Raw genomic sequence first — 18,855 nt, 5'->3', positions numbered from 1 at the left:
GCCTTCATTCATGCAGAGATAGACTACAGGACAAGAATGGCAAACACCCCCTACCTAGAAAGGGTAGAGAACCGCCATCACCATGACAGTGGCTGTCTTCTTGCCGCAGCGTACCTGCATGAAAACCATGGCTATCTCCCGGCTGGACACGGCCATCACACGTTGCCAGATGAAGCTGAGAAGAGGTATGTGATAGTGGATTTTCTGCCCGCAGAGAACTCTTCTCAGCTAAACCAGTTCAAGTGGACGGGATGTGCACGAGCATAACATTCTAGCAATCACCCGTACACATTCACTCACTCTGTCTTCACCCATACCAAGCTTTCATCCTGCAGACTTAGACTACAGGACATGAATGGCAAACACTACCTACCTAGAAAGGGTAGAGATATGCCATCACCATGACAGGGGGCACCTTCTTGCCGCAGCGTACCTGCATGAAGTAACTAACCATGGCTATCTCCCGGCTGCGCACGTCACCCATCACACGTTGCCAGATGAAGCTGAGAAGAGGTATCTGATGGTGGCTTTTCTGCCCGCAGAGACCTCTTCTCAGCTCGGCCAGTTCAAGTGGATGGGATGTGCACGAGCATAACTTGGGACACGACGGCCACAGAAACCTGGGGAGATGTTGCCCAGAATTGGATCGGCAAAAGGAGGGTCTAAGTTTGGCTGGTGTTTCTAAAGGGAAACCGGTGGGGCTGCATAATACACTCCAGGGTATGCAGTGACACAAGAGGCACGTCCCACCATTCCTCCAGCAGGGGCCATCCGCAAGGGTGAAGCAAAGTCCCACCTGCCCCCAGCATGTTATTTCTGCCCACTGTCAGTAAACTACTGAGTTGTAAAATGGGTTTCCTGCTGATTTTACCAATTGGGTGGGCTGGGTGGAGTGCTCACCTTCTGTAGCTCTGGTACATCCCGATTTTCCACCCACCCGGCTAAAAAAGAAGCCCCACTGCACTCGCAGGCTGTGTTTTGCCTGTAATTTGTCCTTGGGTCACTTCCAGAAATCTCAACATCTAGTCTCAATTTTCCTGGAGATGTTCTATTGTTTAGTTTATTAATGGGTGATTTGGAAATCAGTGGAAGCTCCTTGCAGACGCTTATAAGCACTGAAAGAAAAGGAAGGGAAGGTGTTGTGGGTGGGAGGACAGCAACACTTCCTCAGCTGGACACAAGGCTGAATTCAATTGCTTCTGAAGGTGAATATCAAGGAAAGGTGTAGAATGTGTCATGGGTATGTCATGGTAATGGGGATGGCTTTGTTTGCAGGATAGGGAGTGTCATCCCATGTCGGGACATGTTGGTGCTTTTGATGCATATCATCACGCTCTTAGGAAGGTTGGCTGAATTAGTTGGAAGGTTTTCGTACAAAGGTGAGAACTCAAATGGCAAAGAAAATGATCTGAGCTGTTCCAATCTGAAGGGGTTATCGAAGGAAGCTCATTACTTCCCTTTTAAAAGAAAACACAGCCCTATTAGAAGTGTATGTGTGACTATAGCTCAAAAGGCAAATGCATGTGCTACCAAGATATATATTGTTGGCAAATCACAGAGTGGAATTTTATTTATTCATTGGACATTTGTATGCCGCCCATACACAAGTGTTTCCAGGTGCCACACGCAAACATGGAGGGGGGGTGTACCATGGGAATCACAAAAGTAGAACAACAACTAACTCTTATGTTCGCCATGTGACAATCCTACCACGCAAGGGCTTGACAGGGTGGTAAGGGCAAGGGGAGGGATTAGAAGGAGAAGTACAGAGTGGGGTGCCCCTAGGGAAGGGGGCGGGCAAGTGCTGAGCGGGACAAGGTGGCAAGTGATATGGGAAAAGGGGAACGTGAGGATGAGTGCGGTTGACAGGGAGGACCAAGTTGGGCCAGTCTGAGAAAGGGAGCCCGAGGGCAAGTGCTGGCAAAGAATGCTGGGGGCACAGGTAGGGGGTGGTCTGGCCCCTGTACAACTCTGAAGGGACCAGGCCCCAGTTGCAGCATCCGAGGGAGAGTTGGCACGGGAGGGAGAGAGGGAAAGAATTGGACAAAAGGAAAGTCTTGAGAAGTTTCCGTAAACTTAAGAAGACCAGGCTCAAGTCTGAGCAGGGAGGGAGGCTGTTCTAGAGGGAGGAGCCAGCCGAGGAAAGGGATCTACCTCCCACTCTCCGCTTGGAGAAACGTTTGACCTGCAGTGAGTTGGAGACAGAGAATGAAAGGACTCGGGCCGGGAGGTAAGAAAAAGCTGATGTAAAGAGGACCCAGGCCCCGGATGGATGCAAAGGGTCTTGAATTTGATCCTTGCAGTCACCAGATGCCAGTGGAGAGATTTTAGGGCTGGAGAGATGCAGTCCCTGGGCTTGAAGCCAAGAATATAAATCTTGCAGTCCTATTCTGGATTAGTTGAAGGGAGTGAAGGTAGGAAAGAGGCAGATTGAGGAAGAGACGGTTGAAGTAGTCTAGCCTAGCGAGAACCAGGGCTCTGGGGACGTTGAGTTTCTGGGGGAAGGTGTGGAAAGGTAGAATGCCCCGGAGAAGGTGGAGCTGATAGTTGGACTTCCTGGCAAGGTCTGCGATGTGTGGAGAGAAAGAGATAGAGGAGTCAATGATAACCACAATGTTTTTTGGTGGCTGACGGAAGGAGACCCAAGGATTCTGGCCAGAGAGTGGGGGGAAACAGGAAGCAGACATCCTAATAAGAATGATATCTATCTTACTGACATTAAGGCAGAGAGCATCGGCAGAGCACCAGGCCTGAATAGCAGTCAGGCAGTCCGATATGCGGCAGGAGGAGAAGGTAGAGGATGGCAGCTTGAAATAGAGCTGTGTGTCTTCTGCATTACACTGGAAATGAAGGGAGTAGGTGGAGACCGGTGGGCCAGAGGGGCCAGGTTGATGTTGAAGAGCCATGCCGATAGTATACAGCCCTGAGGGACGCCACCGATAGACAGTGTGGTGGAGGAGAGAAAAGGACCCATTTGCACTTGGGAACGTCTTTTTGAAAGGAAGCCGGGGAGTATTTGAACATTGCTCACTCTGCCACACATTTCTCAACGCTGTTAAAATAAGCATCACAAGACACAATAAATGGCTTACATGATAAACTGTATTGGTACTAAATTTATAAATGCATGTGGAAATATTCTGCAAATACAGTGATTTTATAGGCTACTTTGTGCACATCGCTAAATCGACTATGCTGAAATGTAATGCCTGGTCCATGTTAATTCACGTGAAAGCCCATTATCTTGCTGCTTAATTTGAAAATGCTCTCATATAAGGTTAAGCCACAATAGTTTAGCTAGAATTACTTGCAACATTGATAACAATCACACTTTAGTGATTCTGGGTCTAAAATGGTTGTTTTCACAATAAGCGGTGATCCTTCCACACCGTATGGAATTGTATTGCACTGAATGACTGACTCTTCTCCAGCCATATAGGCTTTTCAGAGGTCCAAGTTTGTTATGGGTCCCCTATATAGTAATATGGCAGAATGTGTCAACCTCTGAATCATGAAAATCAGGCCAGTCATGCCAACAGGACTCTGCTGTTCATTGTGCAATTCCTCATATCAACTTTAATAACTTGGTCAACTTCAGAAAGTTGAAAGGGTGAATTCTTCCTACACAGATTCAAACCTGGAAACTTCAGGTTAAAACTAGATCTATGCAATAGGTGCATTAACATAGTGAGATATCTTACTACAGAGGTAATGTCCTTTACTACTTGCATAACATTTACAGATGCTCAAGACTCCCATTTCCTCTTGCTAACTCTCTCACCACCAAACGTTACCCAACCACACCCATTCACCTAACCATGACCCCCCTTCCTGAAACCTTTGTGTATGTTGTTCCCAACAAATAAGCCAAAAATACCCCAAACGTCTCCCAAAATTTCATGAAGATGCATGGCTCTTAAGGGAAATTTGGACAGATTTGGCTTGCATAAAAAGCCCACAGGAACCCACAAACCTATCCCGAATCTCATGAAGAAATAACTGTTCTGAAAGTTCACCCAGACTTGCTGGCCAATTCCAAGAGGCGGCCGACTCCAGAGTGTGCACACCCCAAGTCACCACCCTCGTTAGTGAGGCCACAATAGGATCCCGAAAGGCTTTGACAGTTGAAATAATTGTGGATAACAGTGAACATCTTGAGTGTAACATATTGAAAATGTAATGGAGAAAACAAGTCTTCTTTACATTTCATCTATTACATATATGAAAGCAGAACTCTGACTTCCATTGCCCCTGTAAATAGGTACTCTTTTCCTCATCTGTGACTAACATAAATGAGAGCCACCCTTCCATTCTAATGCCTGTTCTTCGAAAAATGTAAACCCAGTTCCCAACCTTGGTGTCCGGCCTTGTTGCAAAAATCCAAAATAATCACACATGTAATGCACAATACTGAAAACAGTATTTTTGATTTAACATATTTCCTTTGGGCTATTATTTTGCTTATTCTATGTTTCATTAAACATTTTAGGAAAAATCAGAAATCCCAGACAATAAAACAATCTGGTGATACTAAGACAAAAGAGTTCTGGCTTGTCCTTTGACATAAGAACATTATTGACCGAGATTAGGTAAAGGCCAATTAAATCAAATTTGAGGCTTAACGCCTGTATATTGATCAGTACACATGCTCAACATCGCGTTAGCATTATGGGGTGGCGAATGGTTCTGGAGCGTGTATCATAGTGTTCAATTCTCTTTCATCACACTGCATTAATTATGTATGTTACCTCTGCCGCTGAACCCTGCTGGCTTCACTTGACAAGCGGCTAAGAAAATGAGGGACTCATGATCCATGAAAAGGCCTAGTTAAACAATGTGCTCCCAAGGCAATACGTTTCCTCATCCATCCTTCATTCCAAGTCCTCATTTCATTTTCATGACCCCCTCGAGTCACACAGTGTCCTTAAAATTACCTCTGACAGCTGTGGGTGACCAGCAGGGGCGTAGGAGACCCATAGAATCTGGGGGGGACAAGGGACACCTTGGGGACTTTGCTTTTTTAAAGAACCCGACTTTTCACAAAATTAAAATAGCAGTATGTATTAAATTACATATATCATCACTGTATAAAACAAGAGAAAAGAAGAAAACAACACCGAAGAAAATTAAGAAAAAGAAAAGCAGTTCAGAGTATAAAATCCTCCCAGCAATGGACATTTAGAGAGATCTTATATAATACTCTCACCTGCGCTTTAAGTGCAGATGCTTGATGGATTTTCACCAGCCCATCCTATCCTATTCCACTTGAGCCCCTTTACAGCAGTGTATGGGCTGCAATCATACCTCGGCACCAGGGTATTGACTGGATTTACATGGATAGCGGAACAAGCGCTGTTTGAATCTCGAGCCTCTATTTTATTTTTTTCTGGGTCACCAAAATGGCTAATGGTTGCCACTATTAAAACTTGTCTACAATGCATTAGTCAGCTGGTGGTTGGTAAAAAACATGCAGTTTTAAAAAGAGCATTGGCAACGCCAACCATTTGGGCTTTAATGTAGGCATGGAAAAGGCACTTGCCAAGCACTGCCATAGTGGTATTAGGTACCCACTGATGGTAGCAGCTGCAAAATGGTGCAAGTACCTGGACATTTAATAGCAGTGCCTGGCAAATGCCCAATACGTATAGACAAGCAAACACTTGCCATTGCTGGTTTTTAGCAGGACTTCAGTGAAGGGCATGCATAGTGCTAATAGAGTGGATGAAGGCATCCCTGGCTAAGACATTTGTATTACACTAGTTTGTTCCCAGCTCAAATTAAGTTATTAACTGCACAGGGCTTTGTAGTAAACATCCCTAAGTCAGTGGCTTTATCTAAACCAGAACTGGCGTTGCTAAGATAGCCCAAATAACATGATGCTGTTTTGCAAGGCAAGATGCCACGCACCCTGGCACCAGCTCCCACTACAGGACAGGTCAGAGGTGAATATATACCTCATTTAAGGTTATTCCTGACTTCAGACCTAGGCTGCAGGTAGGATTGAGTGAAAAGGGAGATAATTCAGGAACAGCCTACTGTGACTGTCTCTTCCTGGAGAGGAACAAGACAGGAGCGCAGATGACACTGGGGCAGTGGGAGAACGTTGAGCCCGTGCTCCCACGTTCCTTCTAATAAATCCTCCCCATGCCAGCCTGCACCTGGGAGAGGGGGGTCACTGTGTGTATTATCAGGCCCAATCAATGCACAGACAGGTATGGTGTGGTGTATATATCTGCAATTATTTCAACAAACGACTTCTAATCGCCCTCGTGCAGGCCTTGTGAGCATGGACACCAGCCGACACGTGCAATTTTAGAACAAAAGGATTTTTGGACTTGGGGATTTGACCCCGCTATTACTTACCTGACAACAGTCGTATGGATCTTTCACGTTATCCATGGCCCTGATTTGAAAAAGGCTCAGGCGAGCCGAAACACGTGTAATCAACCTAAAGAGGGCTAATCAACGTTTTTGTTTGATTGACCATTAAAATCAAGCATACATATACTTAATGGCGCTGAGTCCTGGAGTTTTCCCTTCTTGTACTACATCCCTATTTTTCATCTGCACTCCGTTCTTGTTCCCATCCCTCCCCTCCCTTGCTCCTCTCTATTTCTGTCCTCTGCACCCTTTTTACCCTTTTTCACTTTGCAGTCCCACACTCTACTACAGCCCAGTCCCTCCCTTCCCATTCCCCCATGGCCAGCACCCCACAACTCTCATCTGTACACTTACTTAGCACTTTCTCCTCAGTCTTCCGAGCACCCTCACTATCCTGGCTTACATTTCACAGGTTTTCTCTTGCAAGCCTTGCATGACCAACCACTCCATATAGCTTCTCAGAATATGCTGGAACAGGCATGCCAGATCTATGACCTGTGAAGGGCCCATTGATACCTGCAAGCATTAACTCTTAAGAAATAGTCAGGAGCATGGATATTTGGAAGGGGGCAAAGACAGAGAAGTCACTAAACCCCCGTACTGCCGAGGCTCTACCCCCAAAATCTGATTGCACTGCGACCACTCAAGTATGCTGACAGAAACAGCCAGGCTGAATAAAACAGTGAAGCTTAGCCAAGACCTACAGAAGATTTGCACTTGATTTCTTTTGAGAGATGCGCAGGATGGGCACCAACATATGGTTTTTTTTGGGCAGGGACAGAGTTCAGGCCTGTGCTGGTAATAGTTTGTATTATGGAATATAATAACACTTTGGTCATAGTGCTTCATGCTAGATGCTTTCAGCTTCTAGGCAATGCAATAGCAGGTATTATTACACTCATTTGAACGGTACTGAATTTATGAAAAGGTTAAGTGGACCCAGCTGCTGCTGGGTTTGAACTAGAGAAATGAAGGTAGCCCTTATGTCAGAGACCAAGCTTTAGGTGTGGTACCGTCCAAACCTCAAGCAGGTGTGAGTTGGTGGGAAGAGATGGAGGGGTGTGCCTTAAGTGAGGCCTACTGATATTAGAGCATACATCAAGTGTTTTCTCTTGCCTACCTTAGACATTACTATGGAAAAGAGGACACATCCCATGTAGCGGCCCTTCTTGAGATTGGCTCATCCTCATTTTACTTTATAGGGTTTCATGAGGATTTTGTATGCTATGTCAGGCTGATATCTCAGGCAGTGTCTGCACTTTGCAAGCCAGGCCTGGGGTACAGGGACATCTTGGAGAAAATCCAGTCTTTCCCAGACTGTGTGATCCTGGGCGAATCGTGTGACCCCCACTGTGCATTATTTTCTCTATAGGTTTACTTGGCATCACCTAGAAGTGACTCAGATGGCAGTGTACACTATAACGGAATGCCTCAATCGTAAATGTTCTAACAGAGTTTCTTGTTGCTCCATGTATGCTAAGCATGTTGAGTGAGTGCGAAGAGGGACGGGCCTCATTACCTGGTAGGCGGTGAGCCATGGCGCTATTACCGCCATGGCTCATGCCGGTAAAATACCGGCACCGCCTTGGCAGAAAGGGGATTTACCGCCCCATTCCAAGGTTGGAGGGGCGGTAAATCCCCCTTCCGCCATTGCCCTTCCCCATTCCCATTTCTGCCCCATAGGGCTCTATGGGAATGGGGAAGGCGCTAATTACGGCACCGCAATTTTGCGGTGCCGTAATTAGCTCCGAGGTCCCTTAGCGGGTTGGATTTTAACGCCTGCAAAAAGCAGGCGTTAAATCCCCCAACCCGCAAAGGGACCTCGTAGTAAGGCGGTAGGGATTTACCAGTACCAGTATTTTACCGGTACCGGTAAATCCCTACCGCCATCCGTGTAATGAGGCCCAAAGTGTCACAGCAATAGATGTCACCTCCAGCTGGGGGACCGGGTCTCATTTTGGGAAGCAGTTATAGATACATTCATAGAATGAGTAATATTTTTTTCAGAGAAACGTGTCAGGTGCGATCAGCTTGATCCAACTCTACGGAAATAAACTAGAAACAATCTCAAAGTAACCTGACGGTTTAGGGGCACTAGTGTAAGCAGCAAAAATAATCATCATGCCCTTCTCCTTAAAAAAGGCAATACATAATATATTAAACAGTGTTGTGCCTGGCATTTGTATAGAAACTGCATGTACATGTCAATACCGGCTCCCATTGTGCACCCTTGATCGTCTGCTGTGTCAGTGAATGGCCTCCGTGTTTTGTTTGTGCAGCCTTGCAAGCCCATGTTGGCCAATGCTTGGAGCTTAAATGTGAGCCCTGGCTCCCCATCAGTAAGGATAGCCATTCCAATGTGATGTTCCTCTTTGACAGGGGCACACTTTCATGAATTGAAAAACCTGAGGGCGGCATCCTCAGGTTTTTCAATTCATGAAAGTGTGCCAACGTCAGATGTACAGTTTCTAAACAAGCGCGGCGCATTGAAAACTGATCAGGGCATCCTGGCCTCTTAATGAAACATTAAGAGGCCAGGATTCCTGATCAGTTTTGCAATGCACCACGCGTGCTTAGAAACTGTATACCTGACGTTGGCAATGGCACATTCCCTCTAATAAATCCTCGCCATGCCACCCTGCACCTGGGAGAGGGGGTGCCACGCCACTTGACTTACCTTATAGTAGCTGAGGACTCAGGTGGAGGTCGAGTCGCAGTCGGACTAGGAGTCAGTCTCACTCTGGCTCCTTCAATAACACACGCTCTCACAGAGTCACTGGAACACGTGTCTCTTCCTGGCTTCTCCTTCATTCAGGAAAAAACAAAGGCTGAGGCTGCGCAGCAGTGCACTGCACAGGCAGGGCACGTGCAGTTTGTCCCCCGGCCTGGGCACGTTAATTATGCGCAGGCACGGGGCACTGCAGCAGAAGTGTGCAGACAGTCTACTTTAACTTTTGCAAGCTGACATCATATTTTACACGCTGCAGATACTTGCCTGGTGTTCCTGGGACAGCTAAACCACCTGACCCTTCAAGATGGCCGAATTCAGATGTTGGTAGTGGTAATCCCATTAAAAGCAAATTAGATCACATATGTTCTGCAGTGGTAAAATATGGTGTTGTCTGCCACTGCATGGGAGCTAGGAAGATAGAGCGAATGTGAATGGGGGGCAGTCAGCAATGCGCCCCCTTCCTCGCCACAGCCCTTGACCCAGGACTACAGCGACAAAGACACCGGATGAAAAGGTGTGTGTGTGTTCTGGCACTGTGTCTACTGGGCAGAAGGGAGAACACCTGGCGTGCTCTGTTACTGCGGGCAAAGGGCAGGGGCGTTCTGGTCCTGGAATCAGCGAGGTGTTTTATGGCACCACAGGAATGAGACACACAAACGTGACATTGAGGTGAAGGTGCTAGAGCAGGCGTCTTCAACCTTTACGTTAGCTAGAGCTACTTGTAGTGGTGGCCAACAGTGGAGAGCTACTAATGGGTGATATCGGGGTGGAGATATTTATAAACCTCCGAATTTTTACCCATATTTTTTTTTTTTGGCCCGGTTATTTCCCCTCTATAAAAAGATGGAATAACATATGCCTTCACGATTATATTAAAACTTCAAAAACTTCTTTGTTGCATTATTATTTATTAGTAGCTGTCTCAAAAAGACAGATATTTGTTGGACTACCACACAAATATCCTGTAATTTGTGTGCTCCTTCCTTTGCATTTTATGCAGGATTTCTACATGCTAGGCACACTATTGTTTTCCAAATGTGCATTTCACACTTCCATAAAAAAACAAAAGTAATTTCCACATTGAAAAATGCTGCTTGTGTTCACTAGTTTTCTTTGAAATGTTATTTTGTCAGACACAACACATATACTGTTATTCTGTGTGCCCCTCTTTAGCAGAGGTTATATTTATAAAGATGGTATATGCTTGTCAAACTGGTTAATCACAAGTAAATGCTTCTGTTGTGCTGACAGCAGTTGTTTAGGAAATTAAACAGTGGGTTCATGGGTGGCAACTTTACATGTTCACTACAGGAGCAGAAATATCCCCACCTTTGCCCTGAATATAAGCAAGCAACCAGCCCAACCCATACCCTGGCCAAACACATTAACACTTTTTTTATGAGGCAACCTGTAATTTTGAATATATAACATCTCAGCATCGGTCTGTCAACCTGCTGAGCTACCCTGGCAGGCTTCTACTGTACAGCGTGTCTGTGGATCACTTAATGTACTAAAAGTGGGTGTACCTGGTCATGGAAGTGATTTAAAGTGGAAATGTACAGTGTGGAGTTTGGAAAGAAGCCACATGAAAGAAATTGCACCATTTTGTAAATATTATTTTGAACATTTCCAGGCGAGCGGCAGTGCTACTGTGATATTTTCATTGCGTGGCCACAATTATCCTGATCCTGCCCCAGCCCTTCCGACATCTCTGGCAAACAAGAGCAGCTTGCTTAAGCAAGACAGTGTTGTGGGGGCGCACAAGGCCAACTGTGGTACTACAGGCGGCCTGCAACTGATACTGACATCTGTCAGCATATTTACAAGCAGCTCCACATGGCACTGCAGCCAAGCTTCCCGCCCACAGTTGGGACAACCAGGGTTTGATCCTGAACATGGAAACTAGCCACAAAACACACTAGAATGTGTTTATTTTAAAGTACAAATTCTGGGGGGGATAAAAGCTATTATATCCCCCCACTTAAAATTGTGGGGGGTATTTGTCCCCCCCATCTCCCCATGTCCTACGCCCATGGTGACCAGCCCTTCCATCTGGGTGTACTGGCCGGTTTGAACATATACTAGGACCCCGCTTGAAGCCTGTGTCTGGCGGACGTTATCCGCTTCTCACCTTCTCTTACTCATCGTTTTTCCTTTCAGAAAAGATCACTTATGCCTCTTTTAAGCTTCACACTCTTGTTTGTCATTTCTTTCCAGGGGGCAGCTCACACCTGCTTGCTTGCCTTCTAAGTAATCTTCAGTGAAACCGCAAACAGGAAAAAAAGAGACGCCTCCAAACTGCACCAGACGGGAGAGCTTTACCAACTGCAGAAATCTGCCGTAACAGACAGGCTAAAATGACATTCTGCCTTTTCAGCTCCTTGGAACTTTTGATAAGCTCCTGCCAAAGACTCTCGAAGCAGAAAAAACAGAATCCTCTGTGCACACATCTAAACTAAATGCGGGTAAACTGGTAGGCAAACCCACTGCAACAAGCTGAACAACCGCCCCAACTTGGAAAACACTAACTGCTTCAAAAATAAAATAAGGAGAGCTACTATGCAACCAAGAGACTTGAAAAAACAGGTGCATTCACCCCAGTTACTCTTGATGCAATCAATCATTATTTGCTGATAAACTCTTTCAAGTGAATTGGATAAAGGCCTCTCTCTCTCTCTCTCTCTCTCTCCCCCCTCTCTCTCTTTCTCTCTATCTGTATCTCTCTCCCTTTCTCTCACACATAATTGGGATCAACTATCTATGGAAACATTCCAAAAGTCTCTCTTAGATAGCACCCACCAGCCTTCTGCCAGCCAGCACAACTTATACTCGGGAGGATAGCTCAGGGGCAATGTGCTCGTCTTGGAAGCAAGACGACATGGAGCACCACAGGTTCGATCCGCGGGTCCGCACTTAGAAACCTCTGGGTATTGAGCGCGTTATAAATAACCTATCATATCATACACTGGTCCCACAAAGACCATTCTGAGCAGCAAAACATATATACTGCTGCCCGGCATCGATGTCAACAGACTGTCACAAACCCCCTCCTACAAATATCGCAACAGCCGCAGACCATTGCATGATCTTCAGACAACAGCACTATACACCCGTTCTCTGAAAAGTACATAACATTCCAGGAAGAGCACACATACACTTCCCACACCCCAGTAAACCGCAATTAGATCCCACTAATGATGGCCTTCTAAGTGGTAAGAATCCCAGCCAGTATTTGCATGCACATTCTGACCACACACCTGCATCCAGTAGCATGCATGACCACTTCTCACATCCCAGCTCATATCTGACAGATGGCGTTCAGAAGCAGATACAGCCCACATGTGGCATTTTACAATTCACCGACAAATAACTCAATCCAAAGAACATGAAACTCCACAATATAATTCACTACACATGCCACAACCACACTCACATACTACTCACTAGGCACCACATTACAACACAGAGGGATCACAAGAGTACCCGCAAACTGGGACTTGCACTCAGCATCTGGAATGCAGACAGAGAAGTGTTGCCCAGGGTAATGATGCAAGAGGCCATGATTAGTTAATTTTCTCACCCACCGCTTTTCTGGTTATTTCACAACTGTACAGAATGATTTTATTTGTTGTCTTTATTCCAGGAATACATCACATTGTTCAAAGGATATCTTCCAGATTCTTAGTTCGGACCCTGATCTGCAGAGAGTGTCTGCATTCGTCCTGTTCACCTATCCTTTTCAACCTAAGCATCAGGGGTGTTGCTGGGTCTGGCAAAGATCCAGGGCTACGCTAATGTCAGGAGTGCCTCTGCTAAGCATTGACCGCTGTGGACCTTGGTTCCGGGGGGGTGGGGTGATTTCCATTAATCGCTGTGTGGATGACAACAGACAGTTTCTGGCGGGCTCTCCTGACACCTCTGGATTAGCTGAACTTCCTGGCTAGTCTAGAATATTGGCTGGACTTCTCCGCACGCAGATTATCCAACACATTTGCTTTTTTCATCTCTACTTCACCATCTAACCTTCAGTAATTTACTGCCTTTTGCATATGTACCTACCTTTGTCGCCCATATTCGAGCAACAGCCTGAGTAACTTATTGCATTGCACATGTACATACCTAGCTAGTCACTTCAGAGACATTCCGATCACGACATGCGGCCACAGCCACCTATCAGCCACCTTATCTACGCTATCATCATAGTGTACCTAACCACTACTTCCTTCTGCACCTTCATTACCAGTATTGCCAAAATCGACCACTATTACTCTACCCCACATCACCCCAGCATGCTACACAATACTAACATCCTAGGTAGCCCATACCTCAATGACCCGGCCCTGTGGCTCCAACATTATGCTACTAAACCTACACCTAATCAACCATGTGCTCTCCTCGTTAGAAATCTCAGACTTAGATCTAGACTGCACTGTGTCCCATGCACTCAGCATATCCACACCATGATCACACAATCTACCACACACAATATACCACCTCACCTCCCTGACAGTTCCACCACCATCAAAGAACTCAAGGGCGCCCTCATCAACGCCAGATCCCTCACAGCCCATGCGCTGGACATCTCTGACCTCATCACCGCCCAAAACCTTGACTTCATTGCCATTACCGAAACTTGGCTACATGCAGCTTCCAGTCCACTTCTTGCCCTTGCCATCCCGAATGGTTACGCTATCAACAGAGTCAATCAACAGTCCACTTCTAAAGGAGGCGGAGTCGCGTTCATACATAGAGACAATATCACTCTGAGAACCATCTCTAACATTGAACTTAGCTGTGCAGAATCTCTCTCTGTGAAACTCACCCTCTCTCCGATAAGAGACCGCAACTGTACACCTTATCTATAGACCTCCAGGACCACTCGGTTCCTTCACAAATGATATTACGGCCATCTTGACTGATAATACGAAGCCTAACTCTCAGGTATTGCTACTAGGTGACCTCAACCGTGGCTTATCCGACCCTAAGGACCATATGGCCATTGAGATCGCTACCACACTAGCTAACCTAGGATTCCAGCAACGTATTGGTTAATCTACCCACATCAAGGGCAGAACGCTTGACTGGATCACTGATTTCAACTGTAATACTACTATAACTCCAACTATACCTGTGCTTGGTCAGGTCACCACATTATCATCTTTAATTTACCAGCCACCAACCCTCACACCCCACCTACCAAAGCTCCTGCCATTCCCACAAGGAACAAAAAATACATTACTAGGGACAAACTACTCCCTCTCATCCTGCCCATACTGAACAATTGCGCATCCCAACACAATGACCCCACCGTCCTAGTAGATACCTTCAATCAAACTTTGCTTAAAGCCATTGATACTATAGCACCACTCAAACTACGGAAAGCCAAGCAACAAGCCCATCTGAACTCTTGGTTCACTCCGCAGTTAAGAGTCCTGCGCAAAGAAAAGCGTAGGGCTGAAGCTCCCTGGAAAAGTCATCCCTGTGATTCTAATAAAGACCGCCTCATCATCACCTCCCACAACTACAAGGAAGTGATCCTAGTAGCCAAAAAGGAAACTTACAACCAGCGTATCTCCCAAGCGAAATCCAACACAAAAGAGTTATTTAAAATTCTTAAAGAATTAGAATCTCCCTCCCCTGCACCTGACACTTGCAGTAAAGACAGTATGTGGTGCAATAACATCCAAAACGCTCTCCTCAACAAAATAACCACCCTGCAAACGAAAATTAATGCCAAACAAACTACCCTACTCACCTCCCCCTTAACGAAACCCTTCACGATGACCCCAGCCTCCTTCGCTCACACCCCTTTCAGCTTCACCCCTCTCACCATCTCAGAGGTCAAAAACATTATTCGCAACTTAAAACCATCGAACTGCCAAGGTGACTCCTGCCCGGCACCTATCATGAAGGAATCGGCACATGACCTGGCTCCTTTTATAACCACCTTCATCAATTCTTCATTCCTAACCGGCATGGTTCCCAACAACCTGAAGGATGCATGGGTCATCCCTCTCCTAAAAAAAACCGACAGTAGACCCTGAGACACCAACTAACTACAGACCCATCACTACTGTCTCTTTCATCCTAAAAATATTAGATAGAGCAGCATATCTACAGATACAGAATAATCTGGAAATAAATAACCATCTCGGCACAAGACAATCTGGTTTTAGACCCAAGCATGGGACAGAAACCGCGCTCTTAGACCTCAAAGCCCAAATCCAGGACCTAAAAGACAAAGGTAAATTGGCCATTCTACTTCTACTGGACTTATCTGCTGCTTTCGATTTGGTCAATCATCAAATTCTTTGTCAGCATCTGAAATCCGCTGCCCACTTCTCTGACAATGCTACTAACTGGATTAGATCATTCCTCGAGAACAGGCACATGAGAGAATTCTCACCCACCTCGTCCGCAGATCCCACACCAGTCCCCTGCGCAGTCCCACAAGGGTCATGTGGTTCCCCCACACTCTACAATGTATTCACTAAACCACTGTTTGATGTGCTCGACTATCTGGGTGTCACCTACACCAATTATGCAGATGACACCCAGATACTCATACCCATCACTGGTGACTACATTGTCGATTCCAAAGCCCTTAATGACATTTACCAAGTCATCCAAGCATGGATGGCCCAAAACAAGTTGTGCCTTAACGACGACAAGACTGAGCTTCTCATCTGAGGTACGCAACAGAGACTCAGCAAACTGAACCCATCGTTCAGCTCCTTCAATATTGATGGCAACTCCATTAAAGTATTCAAAGACACCAAAACCCTAGGAATTTACCTAGACTCCACACTCACTCTCACTCGTCAAACCAATGCAGTGGTCGCCGCATCGGTTTACACCTGCAAACTGATCACAGCTTGTCGCCCATTCCTCACCACCCAGAACTGCGTCACCCTGGCCAGGACCTTGGTTATGTCCAAAGTGGAATACTGTAATGCAATGTATCAAGGCACTAACCAATGTAACCTCAATACACTCCAGATCACCCAAAACAATGTCATTAGAGCTACATCCCTAGATCAGCTCACATCTCTGAAACTAGGAAAAGCCTTCACTGGCTCTCAGTCGCCCAAAGGATTTCTCTGGAAACATTGGCCCTTACCTACAAATGCATAAACAATCAGGCCCCCATATATCTAGCCTCTTGCTTCACCCATCACATCCCATCGCGGGTACTGAGATCTGCACAATCTCAAGGTCTCGTGATCCCCAGATACAAGCTCCAAACAGATGGAGGCGTCAGCTTCCCAGTCCTTGCTGCCAAGGAACCATTACAAATCTACCCTCATTTAACCTATTCAAACACAAAGACAAGCTCTGGCTAGCCACTACACAATAACAGCCATCTTCTGGATTAGGTATAACTTGACTCCTTTTGTGCCTGCTGGGATACTGTATTGCTCCCGCACATTACTACTCTTGTTGATTCATATTTTATTTGCAACGCTATTGTAACCCTGCCACAATTGTTATCACCACTGTGATTATATGTCATTGCTATGTAATGTACTATCAAGATATGCGCCCGGTTGCCTTTGGGCCTGGCTGCGCTATATAAATAAAATAAATACAAATACAAAAAAATACAAACTCTATGAAACTGTTTAATGCCTTACCACATAGTCTCTGATTCTCTTCCACGCCTTGCAATGCTTATTGACTTGAAAGTCCTTCTCCACCCAGTGTCTGCCATTCACAGGGCCACGAAAGGTTACTCCATTTCACCACTCTCGGAATTGTATCGGCTTCCGCTGCAATCGACAATTCCATTCAAGTTCTTCTGTATAATTGGCAATGCGGTCACCATTGGCCTGTTTCAAACTTCCTTTATGCATTTGCTAATACGGGTGCCGCGCACACCAAAGCAAGCGCTTGATGACGTCAGTCATAAGCCTCTCAAGTGAAAAATAGAAAACACCCAACCCGGCTACCACGTATCGGGGCAAATACAGCATAGTTCACAGTTTGAAAACATCATTCACTACCCCGCCCTCCTGTCCATTTCAGGGCTCTGAAAACTCACTAATTAACTATGTCCTGAACTCTGATTAGCCCGGAAACACCCAACATCACCTCCCACTCAACTAACCTGGTGGATTATTGGTTGCTCATTTTCTGTTTACTATCTATCCACTATCTGTGCTACTGTTTGGATGGATGTGTACCTGAGGCTGATAAAAAAAGAAGTCACAGGCTTCATCCTGGGGCAGGTTGTCACCTATGTATGCCTACCGTCATTGAATCAATAGACAACGTTCCAGAAGCCAACATTAAGGTTGCAAAACGGATATTGTATGGCAACGTGCTTTAGAACCCTGTCACAGTGGCCTTGCCATCACTCCTGTAGGTTACCGTTACTATATGCATCCCATAAAGATATCAAAGAGGGCATCATTATTGTCATCAGCAGGTCGGGCAATAATCAGAGAAGAAGTGCTACAGGGTGGCTGGGAGTGCAGCACTAGATATATTGCTGTATGTGCAATCTCTAGGGGTTCCGCTGGTTTCACTGTGTGCGGTAAAGAGTGGTGGACTGAGAGCACTGTAACATCCTTCCTTCAGGAGACAGGCAGCACAGATCCTCTACTGCATGCCCAGAGGCTTGCACTTTAGTGCAAACTTTATCAGACTCATACACATAACGTACCCGCACGGGTGAACATTTGTTACTTGACATCTCAACCGATGCTTCACAAAAGTTGGCAGTTTTAGGTGAGAGGAACTCCCACTGAGAGAAGGTGTAATTGATGCCATGCAGACTCAATGCAAAAAAACACTATTTTGGCCCCCTTCTACTTTTCCCTAAGGGTGCTGGATTTGATGCTTTTTGGGACAGGATGATGCCATGGGACCCTGACAACCATCCGTCTGCTGGGCACAGTGTCTAGGATTGCCATATATTAGGACCCATCCTGACTAGATCCCCAGCGATCTTCAATCTATAGGTGGAGCCACATCCACATCCACCAATATGCTGATGACATATAGCTATACCTTAAAATTGGATCCATCAAGAACATCCACAGGCTCAAAACCTGCCTCTTGCTGATCCACTCAGTGCATACTTGAAGCTCAACCCCTCTAAGACCAAATTCCTACTCCTCACCAACAACAGTGAACACCCAGACATACAGACCTATTTACCACCATGAACCCTGACGGCTTCATGCCTGAGCTCACCTCCTGCGCCAAGTCCCTCAGGTTCCACATCGACAAACACATCTCAGTCAAGACAAAAATAGTTAAGAAAACTCAGACAGCTTGATATCAGCTCCCCATCCTGTAGAAACTCAAGCTCTTCCTCCCTCCAGCCAGCTTTAGATCAACCGTTCAAGAAATGGCCCTATCCCACCTGGATGGGGGAAATGCCCTCCTCAAAGGCCTCCCATTGTCCTCTCTTGTGCCCCTGAGAAGTGTCTTAAATAGGGCAGCATTCCTCATCAAGGGTCTATGCAGATATGACCACATCTTCCCTGCCCTCATTGACCTTCACTGGCTCCCACAACATGCACAAATCACCTTCTAGTCTTGTAGCATCATCTATAAGGCAGTCGCCCTCAAGTTACCCAGTTACCCTGCAGAGAAACTCAGCATCTCCGGTGGACAGTGCACCACCAGAAGTCAGGACACGTACAGACTTGAAATCCACTCCTGCAAAAGGGAAAGGACCAGAAAACAAGCCTTCTCTGCCCATGCCCCAAGACTATGAATCCTCCTCCCCGTTA

The 18,855-nt window shown here is 46.0% G+C and overlaps 1 protein-coding gene across 3 annotated transcripts in view; it reads left to right on the top strand.

Moving 5' to 3' along the window:
• The window catches only part of GRIA3 (glutamate ionotropic receptor AMPA type subunit 3), a 1,487,966-nt gene that overhangs the window by 595,320 nt on the left and 873,791 nt on the right, over nucleotides 1-18,855 (top strand). The window lies entirely within an intron of this gene.

This window comes from Ambystoma mexicanum, chromosome 5p (assembly GCF_040938575.1).
Source record: "Ambystoma mexicanum isolate Mex_15411 chromosome 5p, UKY_AmexF1_1, whole genome shotgun sequence".
Classification (NCBI taxonomy): domain Eukaryota; kingdom Metazoa; phylum Chordata; class Amphibia; order Caudata; family Ambystomatidae; genus Ambystoma; species Ambystoma mexicanum.
Note: the sequence above shows the minus strand (reverse complement) of the source record. Positions and strands in the feature narration are given on the sequence as shown.